The sequence below is a fragment of the Chrysemys picta genome, chromosome 16 (assembly GCF_011386835.1).
Source record: "Chrysemys picta bellii isolate R12L10 chromosome 16, ASM1138683v2, whole genome shotgun sequence".
In the NCBI taxonomy this organism is placed as follows: Eukaryota; Metazoa; Chordata; order Testudines; family Emydidae; genus Chrysemys; species Chrysemys picta.
Window position 1 is genome coordinate 8,213,858 of NC_088806.1, and position 21,098 is coordinate 8,234,955.

Genomic DNA, 21,098 nt, shown 5'->3' on the forward strand with positions numbered 1-21,098 from the left:
GCCCGGCCCAGGTGATAACTTTCTCCAGCAGTTACTAGCCCCATTGGGCAGCCCTGAGCCCTGTTAATACTAAATTCTGAGCCAGACATTCCAAGTAACTGAAAGAAACAAAAGGAAAATGCTGGGGCTCTGGCCTTAAAATGACTCTACACAAACAGACACCCCTCATTTCTTGTCCCATTAGCAATTGCAGGAGCAAATCCAGCCATGGGGAGCAAACAACCCAGGAATGGGACCTTCCTACCAGACAGGCAGGGAGAGAGGACAGAGAAAAAGAGATAGGAGAGACTGAAAAGGGCTGTGGGAGAGGAGAGTTTTGAGAGAGATTTCCAGATCTCTAATCTGCCCAGACAGATGTATTACTGCACCCTGGATAGAGTCACTTTCCTGTGGAAAAGGTGAGGATCAGACAGAGGAAAATCCAGTTCCTGACTCCATATCCCTCCTGCTGGGGTGTGGCTGCTGTGGGGTCAGTGTCTGAGAGAATCCCCCACAGTGAATCCTTTGGTTCCGCTTTTTTCTAGCATTGTATTCAGAGACTTTGTTTTGGGATGGGGAGAGGGAGAAGGGAGGTTAAAAATGTCTCTGGGCTTAGCCTGGCAGGAGGGGCCAAGTCTACACTGTATAAAGAGATCAAGTCTTTCTCAGCATGGTAGAATCTAGGGTGTCTGTCTGCAGGGAAAGGGCCTGGGGAATCGTGCTGTGAAATTAATTAAAGCCTGTTCTGAAACCTCCACAACTGCCCTTCTCGCCCTGCCAGGCTGCAGAATGATGTCCATGTTTCGCTCCAGTTCATCCCGTCCTCTCATTGGACAGGGGAGAGAAATGGCTGCAGAGGAGCCAGTCCAGGTAGGTATTATCAGGGGGTGGTTGGTGGGTTCCTGCAGATGGGAGAGGGGCAGCAAATACACCAGAGATGGGAAGGTTTTCACAGTCTGGTCTGGAGGTTGGAGCAGGGCAGGGAATGCACAGGGTGGAGAAATGGAGGAGGACAGGGTGCGACAAACCTGCTGGGAGTTGTTTAATAAGTGGCTTAGATTCTAGGAACAGACCCATGAGGTTCAGTGGGGGAAATGACCTAATGTGTTGAACAGAAAATAACCCACCTACATGGAGCTAGGAAAACTGACCAGACTCGTAGTGCTGAAGCCTGATCTGACTAACCAATGGCTGCTGTGAGAGAGGAAGGGGGCACCCACCAGTCAGGCTTAGGGGATATTCCCCTCCCTTCATATCCAGCTCTTCAGAATGAGGAAGGTGTTGGGCTTCCTACCAGGGAGCTCTCCTTGGACCCTGCTTGAGGCTCCATCTCCTGTATCAGTCTGTAGCTAGAAGGTGTGTGATGGATCTGCTGGGAAAGCGGAGGGGCTCTCTCTTCGTCCCCTCACCCTGGTGTTTCCTGGATGCTCTGAGCAGGGTTGGGGTGGGACTCTGTTGACTGCAATTCACCCAGAGCTTCCCTTTGATGGGCTCCTCTCCCCCACAAATAGTGAGGCTGTGAGTGGAGCAGCAGGTACTGAGTGTTGGACTCTTGATATTTCAGGGGCCGGTGACCTTCGAGGAGGTGGCTGTGTATTTCACCAGGGAAGAATGGGCTCTGCTGGACCCCACTCAGAGAGCTCTCTACGGTGATGTCATGCAGGAGAACTATGAGAATGTGACCTCACTGGGTAAGGGTTACTGTCCCCTTGGTTCTTGGAAGGGGAAATGAAGAGTTAAGGTTCATGACTGCCCCACAATGCCACCTCTACTCTGCCCAGTTTCAGCATCACCCCAATATGCCAGTGACACACACACTACCTGAGACCCTCCCCCACTGCAGAACACTTTGGGAACAGCGCACAGGAGCAGTATCACACAGTGTCAAATATCTCCTGTTTGCTCAAGTAAAACTGAGCCTTAGGTGCGGCATAATCAACAGAAGCTTCCTACCCCTGACCTCTCAAACTCTGAGCCTTCTCCACCCAAACCTGAATGCGCTTGGGGTGTATCGAGCAGGCTGCTGGAGTCAGAGCTGCTGGTCTAGGCTTGCGTATCACACAGACACTCCATGCGTCCTTGAATGCTGGTTGGGGGTATCCAGAGAAGGAAGCTCAGTGGCAGATTTAATGTTAGTGGGGCCCTATGCTCAGCTTCATTTTTGGTGTCCATCCTCGGGACCCAGGCAAGAAGAAGAACATTCTCTCTTATCTCCCCCCCCACGCCGATTTTTCATTCTTTTTTTTTCTTCATCCTCCTCCTGTTAGTAATAGGAAGTAAATGAAAATAAAGTGAGCTACCTTGATTGTTCTTGTAGTCCAACTGATTTTTCCACAGACCAGTTGAAAATCGCTGAGGGTCTCGGTGCACCACTTAATGATCTTTCCAAATATTGTTTGTACCGTTAGCTAACTATTGTAAAGCGCTTTGGATAAGAGCCCTTTATAAAAAAAATGTGAAAAAACGTTGGGGTGCAGGGTCTGGCCAGGAGTTAGGGTGTGGGAGGGGGCTCCAGGCTGGGGCAGGGGGTTGGGGTGTGGAGCGCTTACCTGGGGCAGCTCCTGTTTCATGTGAGCGATGCAGATGGAGATGTGGGGGGAGCAAGAGTCAGGGTGGGCAGGAGTCAGGGCTGGGGGTGTGTGAGGGGCAGGGGGTTGGGGGTGTTTGTGGGGGAAGGGGTTATGGGCATTTGCAAGAATCAGGGAGGGCAGGGAACTGGGGTGTGTTTGAGAGGGGTGAAGGAGTAAGGGCTGGGTATGTGTGAGGGGGTGCAGGAGTCAGGGCTGGGGGTGCAGGAGTCCGGGGCCTGGGGTGTGTGTGGGGGCAAGAGGTATGGGGGGGTTGCAGGAGGGGTTTAGATTTATTAGGAACTGGGGAAACTTTTGGGATGGGGGGAGCCTATACAGGAGGGATGGGCTCCACCTAAACCAAAGTGGAACCAGACTGCTGGCACTTAACATTAAAAAGGTGCAGAGCAGTTTTTAAACTAAGAGATGGGGGAAAGCCGATGGCTGCAGAGGACCATGTGGATCGGACAGAGACTTCTCTTAGAGGAGAGTCTAGTGATAGAGATTTTATAGTTTTAGTCAGGAAGAGAGGCTGGAAGAGGATAAAGTAGGGGCCAGATCAGAGGAGAAGCATTCACACACACAAGAACCTGACACATCAGAAAAGGGCAGACAGATAAACAGTGATAATTTTTTAAAGTGGTTGTACACTAATGCTAGAAGTCTAAATAATAAGATGTGTGAATTAGAGTGCCTCGTGTTAAAAGAGAATATTGACATAATAGGCATCACAGAAACCTGGTGGAGTGAGGACAATCAGTGGGACACAATCATTCCAGGTTACAAAATATATCGGAAGGACAGAGCAGGTCATACTTTTGGGGGGGGGGGAAATCTTAAATGAAACCGCATGTTCCATCGAATCTCTATGGATAGTAATTCCATGCTCTAATAAGAATATAACAATAGGGATCTATTATTGTTAAGGGAGATTAGAGAGTCTTTGAATCTATCTCCCCTTGTAAGTATTCTCACACTTGCTTCTTATCAAACTGCCTGTACTGAGCTATCTTGATTATCACTTCAAAAGTTTTTTTTCTCCTACTTAATTGGCCTCTCAGAGTTGGTAAGACAACTCCCACCTGTTCATGCTCTCTGTATGTGTGTATATATATCTCCTCAATATATGTTCCATTCTATATGCATCCAAAAGCTTATGCTCTAATAAATTTGTTAGTCTCTAAGGTGCCACAAGTACTCCTGTTCTTTTTGAGGATACAGACTAACACGGCTGCTACTCTGAAACCTGTCAATAATAGTAGGGGATTTCAATTATCCCCATATTGACTGGGTACATGTCACCTCAGGACAAAATGCAGAGACAAAATTTCTCGATACTTTAAATGACTGCTTCTTGGAGCAGCTGGTACGGGGAGAAGCAACTCTTGATTTAGTCCTGAGTGGAGTGTAGGAGGTGGTCCAAGGAGTAACTACAACAGGACGGCTTGCAAATAGCGACCATAATATAACAACATTTAACATTCTTTTGGTGGGAAGAACACCTCAACAGCTCAACACTGTGGCATTTAATTTCAGAAAGGGGAACTATGCAAAAATGAGGAGGTTAGTTAAACAGAAATTCAAAGGTACAATGACTAGAGTGAAATCCCTGCAAGCTACATGGACACTTTTCAAAGACACAATATTAGAGGCCCAACTTAAATGTATACCCCAAATTAAAAAACACAGCAAAAGAACTAAAAAAGAGCCACTGTGGCTTAACAACGATGTAAAAGAAGCAGTGAGAGATAAAAAGGCATCTTTTAAAAAGTGAAAGTCAAATCCTAGTGAGGTATATAGAAGAGACCATAAGCACTGCCAAATTAAGTGTAAAAATTCATAGATTCATAGATTCTAGGACTGGAAGGGACCTCGAGAGGTCATCGAGTCCAGTCCCCTGCCCGCATGGCAGGACCAAATACTGTCTAGACCATCCCTGATAGACATTTATCTAACCTACTCTTAAATATCTCCAGAGATGGAGATTCCACAACCTCCCTAGGCAATTTATTCCAGTGTTTAACCACCCTGACAGTTAGGAACTTTTTCCTAATGTCCAACCTAGACCTCCCTTGCTGCAGTTTAAACCCATTGCTTCTTGTTCTATCCTTAGAGGCTAAGGTGTACAAGTTTTCTCCCTCCTCCTTATGACACCCTTTTAAATACCTGAAAACTGCTATCATGTCCCCTCTCAGTCTTCTCTTTTCCAAACTAAACAAACCCAATTCTTTCAGCCTTCCTTCATAGGTCATGTTCTCAAGACCTTTAATCATTCTTGTTGCTCTTCTCTGGACCCTTTCCAATTTCTCCACATCTTTTTTAAAATGCGGTGCCCAGAATTGGACACAATACTCCAGCTGAGGCCTAACCAGAGCAGAGTAAAGGGGAAGAATGACTTCTCGTGTCTTGCTCACAACACACCTGTTAATACATCCCAGAATCATGTTTGCTTTTTTTGCAACAGCATCACACTGTTGACTCATATTTAGCTTGTGGTCCACTATAACCCCTAGATCCCTTTCTGCCGTACTCCTTCCTAGACAGTCTCTTCCCATTCTGTATGTGTGAAACTGATTTTTCCTTCCTAAGTGGAGCACTTTGCATTTGTCTTTGTTAAACTTCATCCTGTTTACCTCAGCCCATTTCTCCAATTTGTCCAGATCATTTTGAATTATGACCCTGTCCTCCAAAGCAGTTGCAATCCCTCCCAGTTTGGTATCATCCGCAAACTTAATAAGCGTACTTTCTATGCCAATATCTAAGTTGTTGATGAAGATATTGAACAGCGCCAGTCCCAAAACAGACCCCTGTGGTACCCCACTCGTTATGCCTTTCCAGCAGGATTGGGAACCATTAATAACAACTCTCTGAGTATGGTTATCCAGTCAGTTATGCATCCACCTTATAGTAGCCCCATCTAAATTGTATTTGCCTAGTTTATCGATAAGAATATCATGCGAGACTGTATCAAATGCCTTACTAAAGTCTAGGTATACCACATCCACAGCTTCACCCTTATCCACAAGGCTCATTATCCTATCAAAGAAAGCTATCAGATTGATTTGACATGATTTGTTCTTCACAAATCCATGCTGGCTGTTCCCTATCACCTTACCACCTTCCAAGCGTTTGCAGATGATTTCCTTAATTACTTGCTCCATTATCTTCCCTGGCACAGAAGTTAAACTAACTGGTCTGTAGTTTCCTGGGTTGTTTTTATTTCCCTTTTTATAGATGGGCACTATATTTGCCCTTTTCCAGTCTTCTGGAATCTCTCCCATGATTTTCCAAAGATAATAGCTAGAGGCTCAGATACCTCCTCTATTAGCTCCTTGAGTATTCTAGGATGCATTTCATCAGGCCCTGGTGACTTGCAGGCATCTAACTTTTCTAAGTGATTTTTAACTTGTTCTTTTTTTATTTTATCTGCGAAACCTACCCCCTTCCCATTAGCATTCACTATGTTAGGCGTTCCTTCAGACTTCTGGGTGAAGACCGAAACAAAGAAGTCATTAAGCATCTCTGCCATTTCCAAGTTTCCTGTTACTGTTTCTCCCTCTTCACTAAGCAGTGGGCCTACCCTGTCTTTGGTCTTCCTCTTGCTTCTAATGTATTGATAAAAAGTCTTCTTGTTTCCCTTTATTCCCGTAGCTAGTTTGAGCTCATTTTGTGCCTTTGCCTTTCTAATCTTGCCCCTACATTCCTGTGTTGTTTGCCTATATTCATCCTTTGTAATCTGTCCTAGTTTCCATTTTTATATGACTCCTTTTTATTTTTTAGATCATGCAAGATCTCGTGGTTAAGCCAAGGTGGTCTTTTGCCACATTTTCTATCTTTCCTAACCAGCGGAATAGCTTGCTTTTGGGCCCTTAATAGTGTCCCTTTGAAAAACTGCCAACTCTCCTCAGTTGTTTTTCCCCTCAGTCTTGATTCCCATGGGACCTTACCTATCAGCTCTCTGAGTTTACCAAAATCTGCCTTCCTGAAATCCATTGTCTCTATTTTGCTGTTCTCCCTTCTACCCTTCCTTAGAATTGCAAACTCTATGATTTCATGATCACTTTCACCCAGGCTGCCTTCTACTTTCAAATTCTCAACGAGTTCCTCCCTATTTGTTAAAATCAAGTCTAGAACAGCTTCCCCCCTAGTAGCTATTTCAACCTTCTGAAATAAAAAGTTGTCTCCAATGCAGTCCAAGAATTTGTTGGATAGTCTGTGCCCCGCTGTGTTATTTTCCCAACATATATCCGGATAGTTGAAGTCCCCCATCACCACCAAATCTTGGGCTTTGGATGTAATATGTAATAAGAAAATCCAAAAAGGAGTTTGAGGAACAGCTAGCCAAAAACGCAAAAGGTAATAACAAAATGTTTTTTAAGTAAATCAAAAGCAGGAAGCCTGCTAAACAACCAGTGGGGCCCCTGAACGATTAAGATACAAAAGGAGCGCTTAAAGACGATAAAGTAATTGCGGAGAAACTAAATGCATTTTTTGCTTCAGTCTTCATGGCTGAGGATGTTAGGGAGATTCCCAAACCTTTTGTGGGTGACAAATCTGAGGAATTGACACAGATTGAAGTGTCACTAGAGGTGGTTTTGGAACTAATTGATAAACTTAACTGTAACAAGTCACCGGAACTAGATGGTATTTACCCAAGAGTTCTGAAGGAACTCAAATGTGAAATTGGGGAACTATTAGCTATGGTTTGTAACCTGTTCTTTAAATCAGCTTCTGTACCCAGTGACTGGAAGTTAGCTAATGTAACACCAATATTTAAAAAGGGCTCTAGCGGCGATCCTGGCAATTACAGACCGGTAAGTCTAACGTCTGTACCACGCAAATTAGTTGAAACAATAGTAAAGAATAAAATTGTCAGGCCCATAGAAGAACAAAAATTGTTGGGCAAAAGTCAACATGGTTTCTGTAAAGGGATGTTAGAGTTCTTTGACGGTGTCAACAAACATGTGGACAATGGGGATCCAGTGGACACAGTGTACTTAGATTTCCAGAAAGCCTTTGACGAGGTTCCTCTTCAAAGGATCTTACATAAATTAAGTTATCATGGGATAAGAGGGAAGATCTTTTCATGGATTGAGAACTAGTTAAAAGACAGAGAACAAAGGGTAGTAATAAATGGTAAATTTTCAGAATGGAGAGGAGTAATTAGTGGTGTTCCCCAAGGGTCAGTCCTAGGACCAATCCTATTCAATTTATTCATAAATGATCTGGAGAAAGGGGTAAAAAGTGAGGTGGCAAAGTTTGCAGATGATACTAAACTGCTCAAGATAGTTAAGACCAAAGCAGACTGTGGAGAACTTCAAAAAGATCTCACAAAACTAAGTGAATGGGCAACAAAATGGCAAATGAAATTTAATGTGGATAAATATAAAGTAATGCACATTGGAAAAAATAACCCCAACTATACGTACAATATGATGGGGGCAAATTTAGCTACAATGAATCAGGAAAAAGATCTTAGAGTCATTGTGGATAGTTCTCTGAAGACATCCACGCAGTGTGCAGCAGAATTCAAAAAAGCAAACAGGATGTTAGGAATTATTATATAAATCAATGGAAACTACTAATTTAGACCCCATCATTTTATATATATATTTGGGATTATGTTTTCAAATGGGCTGCAATATGTGGTATCCTGACATTTAGTACTGCTGAAATCCTGCATTCAGTAATATCCCTGCCCTTCCTGTTCCCTTTCTCCACTGACCCCCACCAGCCCATGCTTACTGTTCTCAGCTTCCCCAGGACTCTCTTTGTCTTTGGACCTGTCTGTCAGCAAGAAGCAGTGCCAGGGAGACTTGCCCTCTGTCTGGAGACTTCGATTTCTGGGACGTGGATTTAATTTCTCGGTGTTTTAGGAGACTCTTTGAAATTGAGTGTCTGTGACATTAACTACAGTGCAATCTGGAGTGTTGAACAGCTGTGTCCCCTCAGTTCCCCAAGCTGGGGTGCCTTTTACACTGCTTTACTGTGAGAGCAGCCACTCCTGGGCAGTTAACACACAGTCTCCAGCATATAACTCGCTCCCAGCTACACAGTATTGAGTGCTGCTAGTCAGCCACTCACGAATTGCAGTACCCCACAGGAGAACCCCAGAAAATTCTGTGGTCCCAGACTTCCCACCAGAAATGTGCATCTTGCCCTGTCCAGAACACTACTGAACAACACAAGCTCATATGAAGTCTGTTATTTCATCAATGGAAAATGACATGCACCAGCCTTGTTATCCCAAATGGAGTTTCCAACACACTTTAATCCAAACACACTGGTTAGATAAAACAACAATAAAACAAAATTATTAACTACTGAAAAAAAAAGATTTTAAGTGACTACAGGTAATGAGGCATAAAAGTCAGAATTGTTTACAAAAGAAATGCAAGATAAAACACAAACTAATGTTTAACTTAACAAGCTAAAATGGATTTAAAACTAATCTTTCTCTCACCATGTGCTGAGACAGGCTGGCTTTCCTTTCAGCCAGAACTCCCTCTAACCCGCCCCTGCCGCCCAAGTTTAGTTCTTCAGAAGTTGTCATGAGCAGAGGGAAAAGGGAGAGAGATAGAGTCTCATGCATTTTCCTCACCTCTTTTTATAACTCAGTCCTTTGTACTAGAAACAACTTCAGTTCTCAGCTGAGTCACAGTGACAGGCTGTCATACATATGAGCTTCAAGTGGTCCCTGTGATGGACTGTAAGGCCTGGTCTACATTACGGGTTTAGGTCGACTTTAGCAGCGTTAAACCGAATTAAGCCTGGACACGTCCACACAACGAAGCCCTTTCTTTCGACTTAAAGGGTCCTTTAAACCAGTTTCTTTACACCACCTCCGACGAGGGGATTAGCGATAAAACCGGCCTTTGCGGGTCGGAATTGGGGTAGTGTGGACGGAATTCAACGTTATTGGCCTCCGGGAGCTATCCCACAGTGCTTCATTGTGACCGCTCTGGACAGCACTCTCAACTCAGATGCACTGACTAGGTAGACAGGAAAAGACCCGCGAATGTTTGAATTCCATTTCCTGTTTGCCCAGCGTGGAGAGCACAGGTGACCACGCCGAGCTCATCAGCACAGGTAACCGTGATAGAGTCCCAGGATCGCAAAAGAGCTCCAGCATGGACTGAACGGGAGGTACGAGATCTGCTCGCCATATGGGGAGATGAATCAGCGCTAGCTGAACTCCGTAGCAGTAAAAGAAATGGAAAAGTATTAGAAAAGATCTCCAAGGCCATGAAGGACCGAGGCCATAACAGGGACACACAGCAGTGCCGCGTGAAAATTAAGGAGCTACGGCAAGCTTACCACAAAGCCAGAGAAGCAAATGGAAGTTCCGGGGCAGAGCCGCAAACTTGCCGCTACTACGCGGAGCTGCATGCGATCCTAGGGGGTGCAGCCACCACTACCCCAACCGTGTGCTATGACTCTCTCACTGGAGAAACACACAGGGAAGACGGTTCGGGGAACGAGGAAGATGACGATGGAGGTACTGTAGGTAGCTCACAGCAGCAAGGAAGCGGAGAAACCGGTTTCCCCAACAGCCAGGATATGTTTGTGACCCTGGACCTGGAACCAGTAACCCCCAAACTCACCCAAGACCCTCAGGGCACACAGGAGACCTCTGGTGAGTGTAACTTTGTAAATATTTGTAAACATTACCAAAAAAAAAGCAAGCGTCTTTAATGATTAATGATTAATTTGCCCTGGCAATCGCGGCCAGTACATCTACTGGAAAAGTCTGTTAACGTGTATGGGGATGGAGCGGAAATCCTCCAGGGACATCTCCAGAAAGCTCTCCTGGTTGAAATGGGGTGATTTTATTAAGGGGACATTCAGAGGCGCCCGTTCCTGCTCTTCTGACCAGAAATGTTCCCCGCTGTTAACCACGCAGTGGGGGGAGGGGTGAAGTGATCATCCCAGAGAATCGTGTGTGTGTGTGTGTGTGGGGGGGTGGTTTACTTGTGTTTGTGCCGCATGTTAACCGGGAAACCGCAGCCCCTCCTTTTACATTGAAACCCCATTTTAAATGGACAACCCAATTCATCCTTGATATGGGAAATGCGCTGCTGTTTGCAACTTTTCCCGCATGTTAAGAAGGTTAAAAAAGCCAAAACACTGTGGCCTACCATGGCTGCCTGCAAGCCGAAATATACGACCTTGTAATGAAAGAGTGTACCCATTGTTCTCTAAAATGTGTCTTTTTTAACCACCTCTCCCTTCTCCTCCACCAGCTGCAAATGTTTCTCCTTCGCAGAGGCTCGTGAACATTAGAAAGAGAAAACGTAGGACGAGGGACGATATGTTCACGGAGCTGCAGATGTCCTCCCACGCTGATAGAGCACAGCAGAATGTGTGGAGGCAGTCAATGTCGGAGATGAGAAAAGCCCAATATGAACGAGAGGAGAGGTGGCGGGCTGAATGGCGGGATGAAAAGAGCAAGTGGCGGGCTGAAGACGATAGGTGGCGTCAGCTTGCAGACAGACGGCAAGAGGCAATGCTCCGTCTGCTGGAGCATCAAACTGATATGCTCGAGCGTATGGTTGAGTTGCAGGAAAGGCAGCAGGAGCAGAGACCGCCGCTACAGCCCCTGTGTAACCAACAGCCCTCCTCCCCAAGTTCCATAGCCTCCTCACCAAGACGCCCAAGAACACGGTGGGGGGGGCCTCCATCCACCCAGTCACTCCACCCCAGATGATCGCCCAAACATCAGAAGGCTGGCCTTCAATAAGAGTTAAAGTTTTAAAATGCAGTGTGTCCGTTTCCATTCCTCCTCCCCCACCCATCCCAGGCTACCTTGGCAATTATCCCCCTACTTCTGTGAGGAACTAATAAAGAATGCATGAATGTGAAAAAAGAATGACTTTATTGCCTCTGCAAGTGGGAGGGGAGGCTGGGGTTGGGTGGTTGGTTTACTGGGAAGTAGAGTGAACTGGGTCGGGGTGGGGGTTTGGAGGGTTCATCAAGGAGAAACAAACAGAAGTTTCACACAGTAGCCTGGCCAGTCACAAAACTCATTTTCAAAGCTTCTCTGATGCACACCGCGCCCTGCTGTGCTCCTCTAACCGCCCTGGTGTCTGGCTGCGCGTAATCAGCGGCCAGGCGAGTTGCCTCAACCTCCCACCCCGCCATAAATGTCTCCCCCTTACTCTCACAGATATTGTGGAGCGCACAGCAAGCAGCAATAACAATGGGGATATTCTTTTCGCTGAGGTCTGAGCGAGTCAGTAAGCTGCGCCAGCGCGCTTTTAAACGTCCAAATGCACATTCCACCACCATTCGGCACTTGCTCAGCCTGTAGTTGAACAGGTCCTGACTCCTGTCCAGGCTGCCTGTGTATGGCTTCATGAGCCATGGCATTAAGGGGTAGGCTGGGTCCCCAAGGATCACGATAGGCATTGCAACATCCCCAACAGTCACTTTCTGGTCCGGGAAGAAAGTCCCTTCCTCCAGCTTTCGAAACAGAGCAGAGTTCCTGAAGAAGCGAGCATCATGTACCTTTCCCGGCCATCCCACGTTGATGTTGGTGAAACGTCCCTTGTGATCCACCAGGGCTTGCAGCAGCATTGAAAAGTACCCCTTGCGGTTTACGTAGTCGGTGGCTTGGTGCTCCGGTGACAAGATAGGGATATGGGTTCCGTCTATGGCCCCGCCACAGTTTGGGAATCCCATTTCAGCAAAACCATCCACTATTGACTGCACGTTGCCCAGAGTCACTACCCTTGCTATCACCAGGTCTTTCATTGCCCTGGCAAATTGGATCACAGCAGCCCCCACCGTAGATTTGCCCACTCCAAATTGATTCCCGACTGACCGATAGCTGTCTGGCGTTGCAAGCTTCCACAGGGCTATCGCCACTCGCTTCTCAACTGTGAGGGCTGCTCTCATCTTGGTATCCTGGCGTTTCAGGGCAGGGGAAAGCAAGTCACAAAGTTCCATGAAAGTGCCCTTACGCATGCAAAAGTTACGCAGCCACTGGGAATCGTCCCATACCTGCAGCACGATGCGGTCCCACCAGTCTGTGCTTGTTTCCCGGGCCCAGAATCGGCGTTCCACGGCATGAACCTGCCCCAGTGACACCATGATTTGCACATTGCTGGGGCCTGTGCCTTGTGAGAGGTCTATGTCCATGTCAATTTCCTCATCACTCTCGTCGCCGCGCTGCAATCGCCTCCTCGGCTGGTCCGGGTTTCTCCTTGGCATGTCCTGGCTCTGCATATACTCCAGGACAATGTGCGTGGTGTTCATAGTGCTCATAATTGCCGCGGTGATCTGAGCGGGCTCCATGATCCCAGTGCTAGCTATGGCGCCTGGTCAGAAAAAAGGCACGAAAGTAGTATCTGATGGACCAGGAGAAGGAGGGAGGGCGGGAGGGAGGGAGGGCCGAGTGACGACATGGCGTACAGGTACAGGAACAGGGAATTAAAATCAAGAAAGGTGGCTGCACATCAGGGAGAAACACAAACAACTGTCACACAGAATGGTCCCCCCAAAGATTAAACTGAAAACCCTGGGCTTAGCAGGCCGTTGATTTCACGGAGGAAGGGGAAGCAAATGAATACAGAACAAATCTATTTTTTACATCTTAAGCTGGCAGCCGACGGTGCAGCATGAGTGATAGCCTCTCCAGTATGATGACGACGGTTACCAGTCATAATATACCATCGTCTGCCAAAAGGCAAGGGGCTGCTGCTGTGTAGCAATGCAGCCCCACGTCTGCCAGCCCCACTTCCACCAGCACCCAGCATCGCCCTCGGCCTCTTCTGGGTGCTTAGCAGACAATATTGGGCAATTGGCAGAAAATAGTATATTACGACTGGTAGCCATCATCATCGAAACAGTAGCATGTCTGCCCAGGTGGCCATGATTGACAGCCACTCCAGTACGACGATGATGGATACCAGTCACAATATACCATCTCCTGGCAAGGGGCTGGTGCAATGCAGCCCTACGGCTGCCAGCCCCATGGCTATCACTCATGCTACACCGTCTACCGCCAAAAGGCAGTTAGCAGCTGCTGCTGTGTAGCAATGCAGTCCCACGTCTGCCGGCACCCAGAGGACATATGGTGACGGTGAGCTCAGCTGAGCTGTGCGGGCTCCATGCTTGCCATGGTATGTTGTCTGCACAGGTAACCCAGGTAAAAAGGCGCGAATCTATTGTCTGCCGTTGCTGTGACGAGGGGGGAGGAGCCTGACGACATGTACCCAGAACCGCCCGCGACACTGTTTTGCATCATCCGGGCATTGGGATCTCAACCCAGAATTCAAAGAAAAGGCGCGAAAGGCGCTTCTCGGCTCTCTGAGCTGTGGCGCAAACGTAGTATCTGACGGACTAGGGGAAGGAGGGAGGGCGGGCCGAGTGACGACATGGCGTACAGGTACAGGTACAGGGAATTAAAATCAAGAAAGGTGGCTGTGCATCAGGGAGAAACACAAACAACTGTCACACAGAATGGTCCCCCCAAAGATTAAACTGAAAACCCTGGGCTTAGCAGGCCGTGGATTTGATGGAGGGAGGGGGAAGCAAATGAATACAGAGCAAATCTATTTTTTACATCTTAAGACAACGGTTCAGCGTGACTGATAGCCCTCGGCATCTTTCTGGGTGCTTGGCAGCAAATACGGGGTGGTGTATGACGATGGTCTTCAGGCCTATTGCACAATCGGCTGCTCAGGGAAGACTCTGCTAACGTACGATGACCCGACTTGTAATAGGACGGCTAACAGTCGTAATACACCATCTACTGCCAAAAGGCAAGCCCCACGGCTGCCAGCACCCAGATCGCCGATGAAGGCTACCAGTCTACTGCACCATCTACCGCCAAAAGACAGTTAGCAGCTGCTGCTGTGTAGCAATGCAGTCCCACGTCTGCCGGCACCCAGAGGACATATGGTGACGGTGAGCTCAGCTGAGCTGAGCGGGCTCCATGTTGTCTGCACAGGTAACCCAGGTAAAAATGCGCGAATCTATTGTCTGCCGTTGCTGTGACGGGGGAGGGAGGGGCCTGACGACATGTACCCAGAACCGCCCGCGACACTGTTTTGCATCATCCGGGCATTGGGATCTCAACCCAGAATTCCAAGGGGCGGCGGAGACTGCGGGAACTGTGGGATAGCTGTGGGATAGCTACCCATAGTGCAATGCTCCGGAAGTCGATGCTAGCCTTGTACTGTGGACGCGGTCCGCCGACTAGAGCACCTAGAGCATTTTATGTGTGGACACACACAATCGGCTGTATACAACCGATTTCAATAAAACCGGCTTCTATAAATTCGAACTAATTTCATAGTGTAGACATACCCTAAATGTCTTCTTCACACCTTCCCCCTGCTGGAGAATGGCTATTTGACCAGCTGTTTGCCTTGCTGTCTCTGAGGAACTTAGGGTTAGGGGTGTAACTTTTTCAGTAATATCATACCGTAAAATCTCATAACTTTACGTACAATGTTGCTACATATTTTAACAGGAGGATATTCAGTAGATTGCCTTTTCAAATGATACCTCACAAGACATACAGTGATAAATGAAGGGGAGAGCAGGGATCTCCCTTTTATAAACACCCATCCAGCCAGTTTGCTGTAAAATCCCTGTTGATGTCTGTTCTCTGCTTGCTTTACCTGTAAAGGGTTAACAAGCCCATAGGTAAAAGAAAAGGAGTGGACACCTGACCAAAAGAGCCAACGGAAAGACTAGAACTTTTTAAAATGGGAAATAAACTTTCCCTTTGTCTATTTTCCGGAAAAGGAGACACGGAGTAGCAATGCTGTGTAAGACTTGAACCAGGTATGAAAATTCATCTTCCATACCTAGAAGAAATTATTTGGATAGGGAATGTTTAGACAGACACAATCAGGTCCATTTTTTATTTTGGCTTTTGGATCTCCTCTGTGCTATCCCAGATGCTTTAATTTGCTTGTAACCTTTAAGCTGAACCCCAAAGAAAGTTATTTTGGTTGCTTACAAAAATTAATTGTTTCTTTTAAGATCTAGCAAAAAGTCTAAGTTCCAGATGTATTCTTTTCCTTTCAGTTTTTAATAAAATTTACCTTTTTAAAGAACAAGATTGGATTTTTGTTTTCCTAAGAGGTTTGTGCATGTTGTTTGGTTAGCTGGTAGCCACAGCTAATTTCCTTTGTGTTTTTTTTTCTCAGCTCTTCCCCGGAGGGGCTGTGTGAAAGGATTTGAGGGTACTCTACAGGGAGGAATTCCCAAGTGCTCCTTCCTGGGTCCAAGGTTTTTTTTTTTTATTCATTTGGGTGGTGGCTGCATTTACCAAGCCAAGGTCAGAGAGAAACTGTAACCTTAGGAGTTTAATTCAAGCCTGGAGTGGCAAGTATTAATTTTTAGAATCCTTGCAGGGCCCCACTTTCTACACTCAGAGTGACAGAGTGGGGATTCAGCCCTCACACATACTATATACAAAATTTATCATAATTTTGTAGAAGAATGAACATAGAGGTACAGACTGACACAGTGTCTGTGTGTGTGTTCCCAGCAGATATGTGGGTATTTCAAATCCCTCATAAGCAGAGTGTTCGACATCTTCAAGGACCTGGGGAGCTGGTCCTGGGAATTCACTGGTTTATTAAGTGTGACACTGTATGGAATTGTGAGACACTTTATATTATTATTATTTTTATTATTAATACCAATATGATTACATTGTAATGAATCGTGTTAGATATGCCATGCAAGGTGTCAGTGAAAATGTTATGATTTTCCAAGTATGATAATTTTGTTTCTATCTTTGTATTACCTTTGTAATGTGAGTTATGGATATGTAGGTATATCTGTATTTCCAGACTTGTGCAGTGTTTCTGGGTGACACCTGTGGACATATTGGCATCAGCACTGCCTAGCCTGTTCAATGGAAAGAACTAAGCCCATGGAAAGAACTAAGGGGATACACCTATTGAGTCAACAAGATATGCAGGGGTACGTCTGTGTACTGAGAACTCCAAGGCTTTTCCATGCCATGTGCTGTGAAGCTTGTGTTTGGGACACAGGAAGTACAGGCCACATGACAAAGGAAATATAAAGGACAGCTGCATTATCTGGATTTTCTCTTCAATCCCTCTTCCTACCAGGGCCGCCCAGAGGATTCAGGGGGCCTGGGGTCTTTGGCGGTGGGGGACCCCCACTGCTAAAGACCCGGCACTTCAGCGGCGGGTCCCAGGGCGGGAGGACCGCCCTGCCATGGGTTTTCAGGGCACTTCGGCGGCGGGTCCTGGAGCGGAAGAACCCGCCACCGCCGCCAAATTGCAGCCGAAGATCCGGAGCAGAAGAAGCTCTGGGGGCCTGGGCCCTGCAAGAGTTTTCCGGGGGCCCCGGAGCGAGTGAATGACCTCGCTCCAGGGGCCCCAAAAAGCTCTCATGGGGGCCTGGGACAAATTGCCCCACTTGTCCCCTTCCCTCCCCCCCCCGGGTGGCCCTGCTTCCTACCTCTGTTTAACTTCACTGTTAACCACCAGTTTTGGGAGCATCTGCTCTCCCTTTTTTAAGCCTGCCCTGACCTTAGCATTTTCAGTCAGGACTTCCCAAGGCACACCAGGTCACACTAAGTACTGAAGTTAAATTAATAGAATGCTTTTTATGACAAAGTCCTATGCAATCAACTGAACTCCTTTGTTTTCTTTCATCTGAGCAGGGTTTCCAGTTTCCCAACCTGATGTGATCTCCCAGCTGGAACAAGGGGAAGAGTCATGGGTCCCAGACCTGCAGGGTTCAGAGGAAAGACAGCAGAGGTCATATCCTCAGGGTAACTATAGCTCATGGCTTCCCGTAGATTCTAGCAGACACCAGGCAGTAGCTTCCTCCCTTCCCCCTGACAATTTGGATGGGATGTGAAAGCTAAATTGATTCATAGACTTTAAGGTCAGAAGGGACCATTATGATCATCTGGTCTGACCCCCTGCATGCTGCAGGCCACAAAACCATCCCTACCCCTTCCCTGGACTCTGCTGTTGAAGTCCCCAATCCTGTGTTTTAGTGACTTCAATTGGCAGAGACCCTCCTGCTAGTGATCCCTGCCCCATGCTGCAGAGGAAGGCGAAAAACCTCCAGAGGCTCAGCCAATCTACCCTGGAGGAAAATTCCTTCCCGACCCCAAATATGGCGATCAGTAAGACCCCGAGCATGTAGGCAAGAGTCTCTAGCCTGACCCCTGTTAGCCATTATACTATTTACATACCATTGCTTGGTTTTCCTTGGGAACTATGTTTTACCATTAAACCATTCCCTCCATAAACTTATCTAACTTAATCTTAAAACCAGACAGGTCCGTCGCCCCCACCGTTTCCCTCGGAAGGCCATTCCAATATTTCACCCCTCTGACGGTCAGAAACCTTCGTCTAATTTCAAGCCTGAACTTCCCCACGGCCAGTTTATATCCATTCGTTCTTGTGTCCACATTAGTACTAAGCTGGAATAATTCCTCTCCCTCCCTTGTATTTATCCCTCTGATATATTTAAAGATAGCAATCATATCCCCCCTCAGCCTTCGCTTTGACAGACTAAACAACCCAAGCTCCTCTAGTCTCCTTTCATACGACAGGTTTTCCATTCCTCTGATCATCCTAGTCGTCCTTCTCTGCACCCGTTCCAGTTTGAGTTCATCTTTTTTAAACATGGGAGACCAGAACTGCACACAGTACTCCAAATGAGGTCTCACCAGCGCCTTATACAACGGAAGCAGGACCTCCTTATCCCTACTAGATATACCTCGCCTAATGCATCCCAAGACCGCATTGGCTTTTTTCACCGCCACGTCACATTGTCGACTCATTGTCCCTCCTCTCTCCTATTTTGTGGAACAGTATGGGGGAGTTCAGTTCCTGATTTGTTTTTATTTGACCTCTCTTCAGCACTTCTTTTGTTTTGGCTTTCCCCTTTCCATCCCTGTTTCAGATTTCTGTCTCTATCACAGCAGGTGATATAATGGCATGTGAGAAAGAGGAGCAGAATTCTCAGCAGGAAAATGTTGAGCAAGTGGATAAACACAGAGCATTATTGCAAAGATCAAAAAGGAATGTGTCCAGGAGTCATGAGCAGGAAAAATCCTGTGAGATTCAGCACAGACCAGAAAGAGAGCAAGGAAACCAGGCAGGGGTGAAAGTGGGTAAATGTATTTCCTGTCCTGGAACTCAGAAGGACTTCAAGGAAACGACAACAAAGCAGGAAATCCTCAGGGGAAAGAGAAAACATACGTGCACTGAGTATGGAAAAAACGTAGGTGACTACTCAGCCCTTTTAAAGCATCAGAGAATCCACACAGGGGAGAGGCCCTATGAATGCAGTGAGTGTGGGAAAAAATTCACTCACAGATCAAACCTTTTTCATCATCAGAGAATCCATAAAGGGGAGAGGCCCTCTGAATGCAGTGAGTGTGGGAAAAGCTTCACTAGCAACTCCGACCTTTCTAAACATCGGAGAATCCACACAGGGGAGAGGCCCTATAAATGCAGTGAGTGTGGGGATAGTTTCACTAGAACCTCAGCCCTTTCTGCACATCAGGGAATCCACACAGGGGAGAGGCCCTGTCAATGCTGTCAGTGTGGGAAAAATTTCACACTCAGATCAAGCCTTTTACAACATCAGAGAATCCATACAGCGGAGAGGCCCTATAAATGTAGTGAGTGTGGGAAAAGTTTCAGTTGAAGCTCAGCCCTTTCTGTACATCAGAGAATCCACACAGGGGAGAGGCCCTATGAATGCAGTGAGTGTGGGAAAAACTTCACTAGCAACTCAGATCTTTCTGTACATCAGAGAATCCACACAGGGCAGAGGCCCTATCAATGCTGTGAGTGTGGAAAATGTTTCATTAACAACTCACACCTTATGAGGCATCAGAGAATCCACACAAGGGAGAGGCCCTGTGAATGCAGTGAGAGTGAGAAGACCTTCTCTTGGCATTCAGCCCATGTTAGCCATCAGAGACTCTGCAAGGGAGATGAACACCGTAAAAATCTCTAGGGCTATCAATAATTTTTTTCTTTAATCAATGCTTTTCCTGATTCCCACATAGTAACTTTTAAAAACTGGTTGAACTGTTTGCAGCACCGTTATCCCTCAGCTTGTCCAGATGAGTGGCCCATTTATGCCTTTTGTAGTTCGCCCTCTTTTGAGGTGGCCCATTTGTACTTTCTATCAACTCAATTGTCCCATGAGTAATTCGAGTGTGCCCTTCCTATCAGGAATCAGGGAGCATCACATTTATACCATTCCTCCTATTGCAAAGTTATTGTTAGAATCACCAATGATACAGATTGTATCATTGCCAGTTGTTCTCACATTACTCTGGGTTCTGCTGAAGAGCAGTTATATTGGGAACTTTTCATATTATATTTAAATGAAGAGAAGCAGGAGAAAAATAGTCATTTTAGCCACTGTGACAGTGGAAGGTGATGGGATGACTCAGAGATTCCCTCCTTCGCCATCACTGCAGAACTGTTAGCTTTTGGCTGAGCGCTGCAGAGTTTATTTTCATCACATTCTATCCCTCCACTTCTCAAAGTGTCAGGTGAGGAAGAGTTCTCAGCTGTCTGTGCTTGGAGATGATGCTTTGACTTCTTTAATCCTATACCAGAGTTGCTATGACTGGAGATGAAAGTGTCAAAGACCTGGAAGGGGAATTTAAATGGATCCCAAACAGAGTGTGATTATTTGGAGTTTAAATCCCAGGTTTCATCTATTGATAAAGCCACTTCTGACAAGGTGGCTGTTTTGTCCCCGATTATGGGGATGCTAGGATACTAAACATTTTGTAAATAACGTAACTGACTATTGAGACAGCGCTGAGTGAAGCAGGTTTGAATGGTTCAGAGGAGAATGTGATGAGAGAATCTCTTGTCCTGATTCTGAATAATCAGATGTAACCTACTGTGGAATTTCACTTGACACTTTCATTGTCATGTATTCTTTCTCTCTCTGATGGGGGTTTCTCTCTTTCCTGAAGGCTGTTTGGTCGCCCAATTGGATATTAGTTCAGTTGATAGGATGTAGCTCAGATTTATTGGAGAATTTAAGACAAATGACCATTTGCTAAAGTCCTCATTTCTCACTTCAGCTTTCCTTTATTTCCCCATCCCTCCATGATGACATGGAAAAAGTTCAAGTTCAGTTCTGTCAACATTAGAGAACACTCCAATTTACCGGACAAAAAAAAAGTGATGATTTAAAATCTCCACTCAGAAATGGTGAACAACAGCAGAACCCCAACTAACTGAAGGAAGTGCGTATGATCACAGTGTAGTTCAATTATTTAAATCAGTATTTTCTAAGATGATCTGGAAAGAGAATTCCACGGTAAGTGATTTGAACTTGGCAAAATGCCCATGTATTTGCTTCCTGAAGCATTTTTGTAACCCAGGCCCTACAGAAGATCTCTCCTAGCTAATCCTATGGTATGTGGAATGCTCCCCTTCATGATGCAGATGTTGAGGGAATAGAAGTGGGGTTTTTGTTTAATGCATCATTTGTAGGTGCTAAAAATTTGTATAAAATGAAATCCGTGTCGGAAATCTAATAGCTGCAGAAAAATAG

At 46.2% G+C, this 21,098-nt stretch overlaps 1 pseudogene; it reads left to right on the forward strand.

Moving 5' to 3' along the window:
* Nucleotides 1-18,433: 18,433 nt before the first annotated feature.
* LOC135975960 (zinc finger protein 239-like) lies at nucleotides 18,434-20,663 on the forward strand (annotated as a pseudogene).
* The last annotated feature ends 435 nt before the right edge of the window (nucleotides 20,664-21,098 follow it).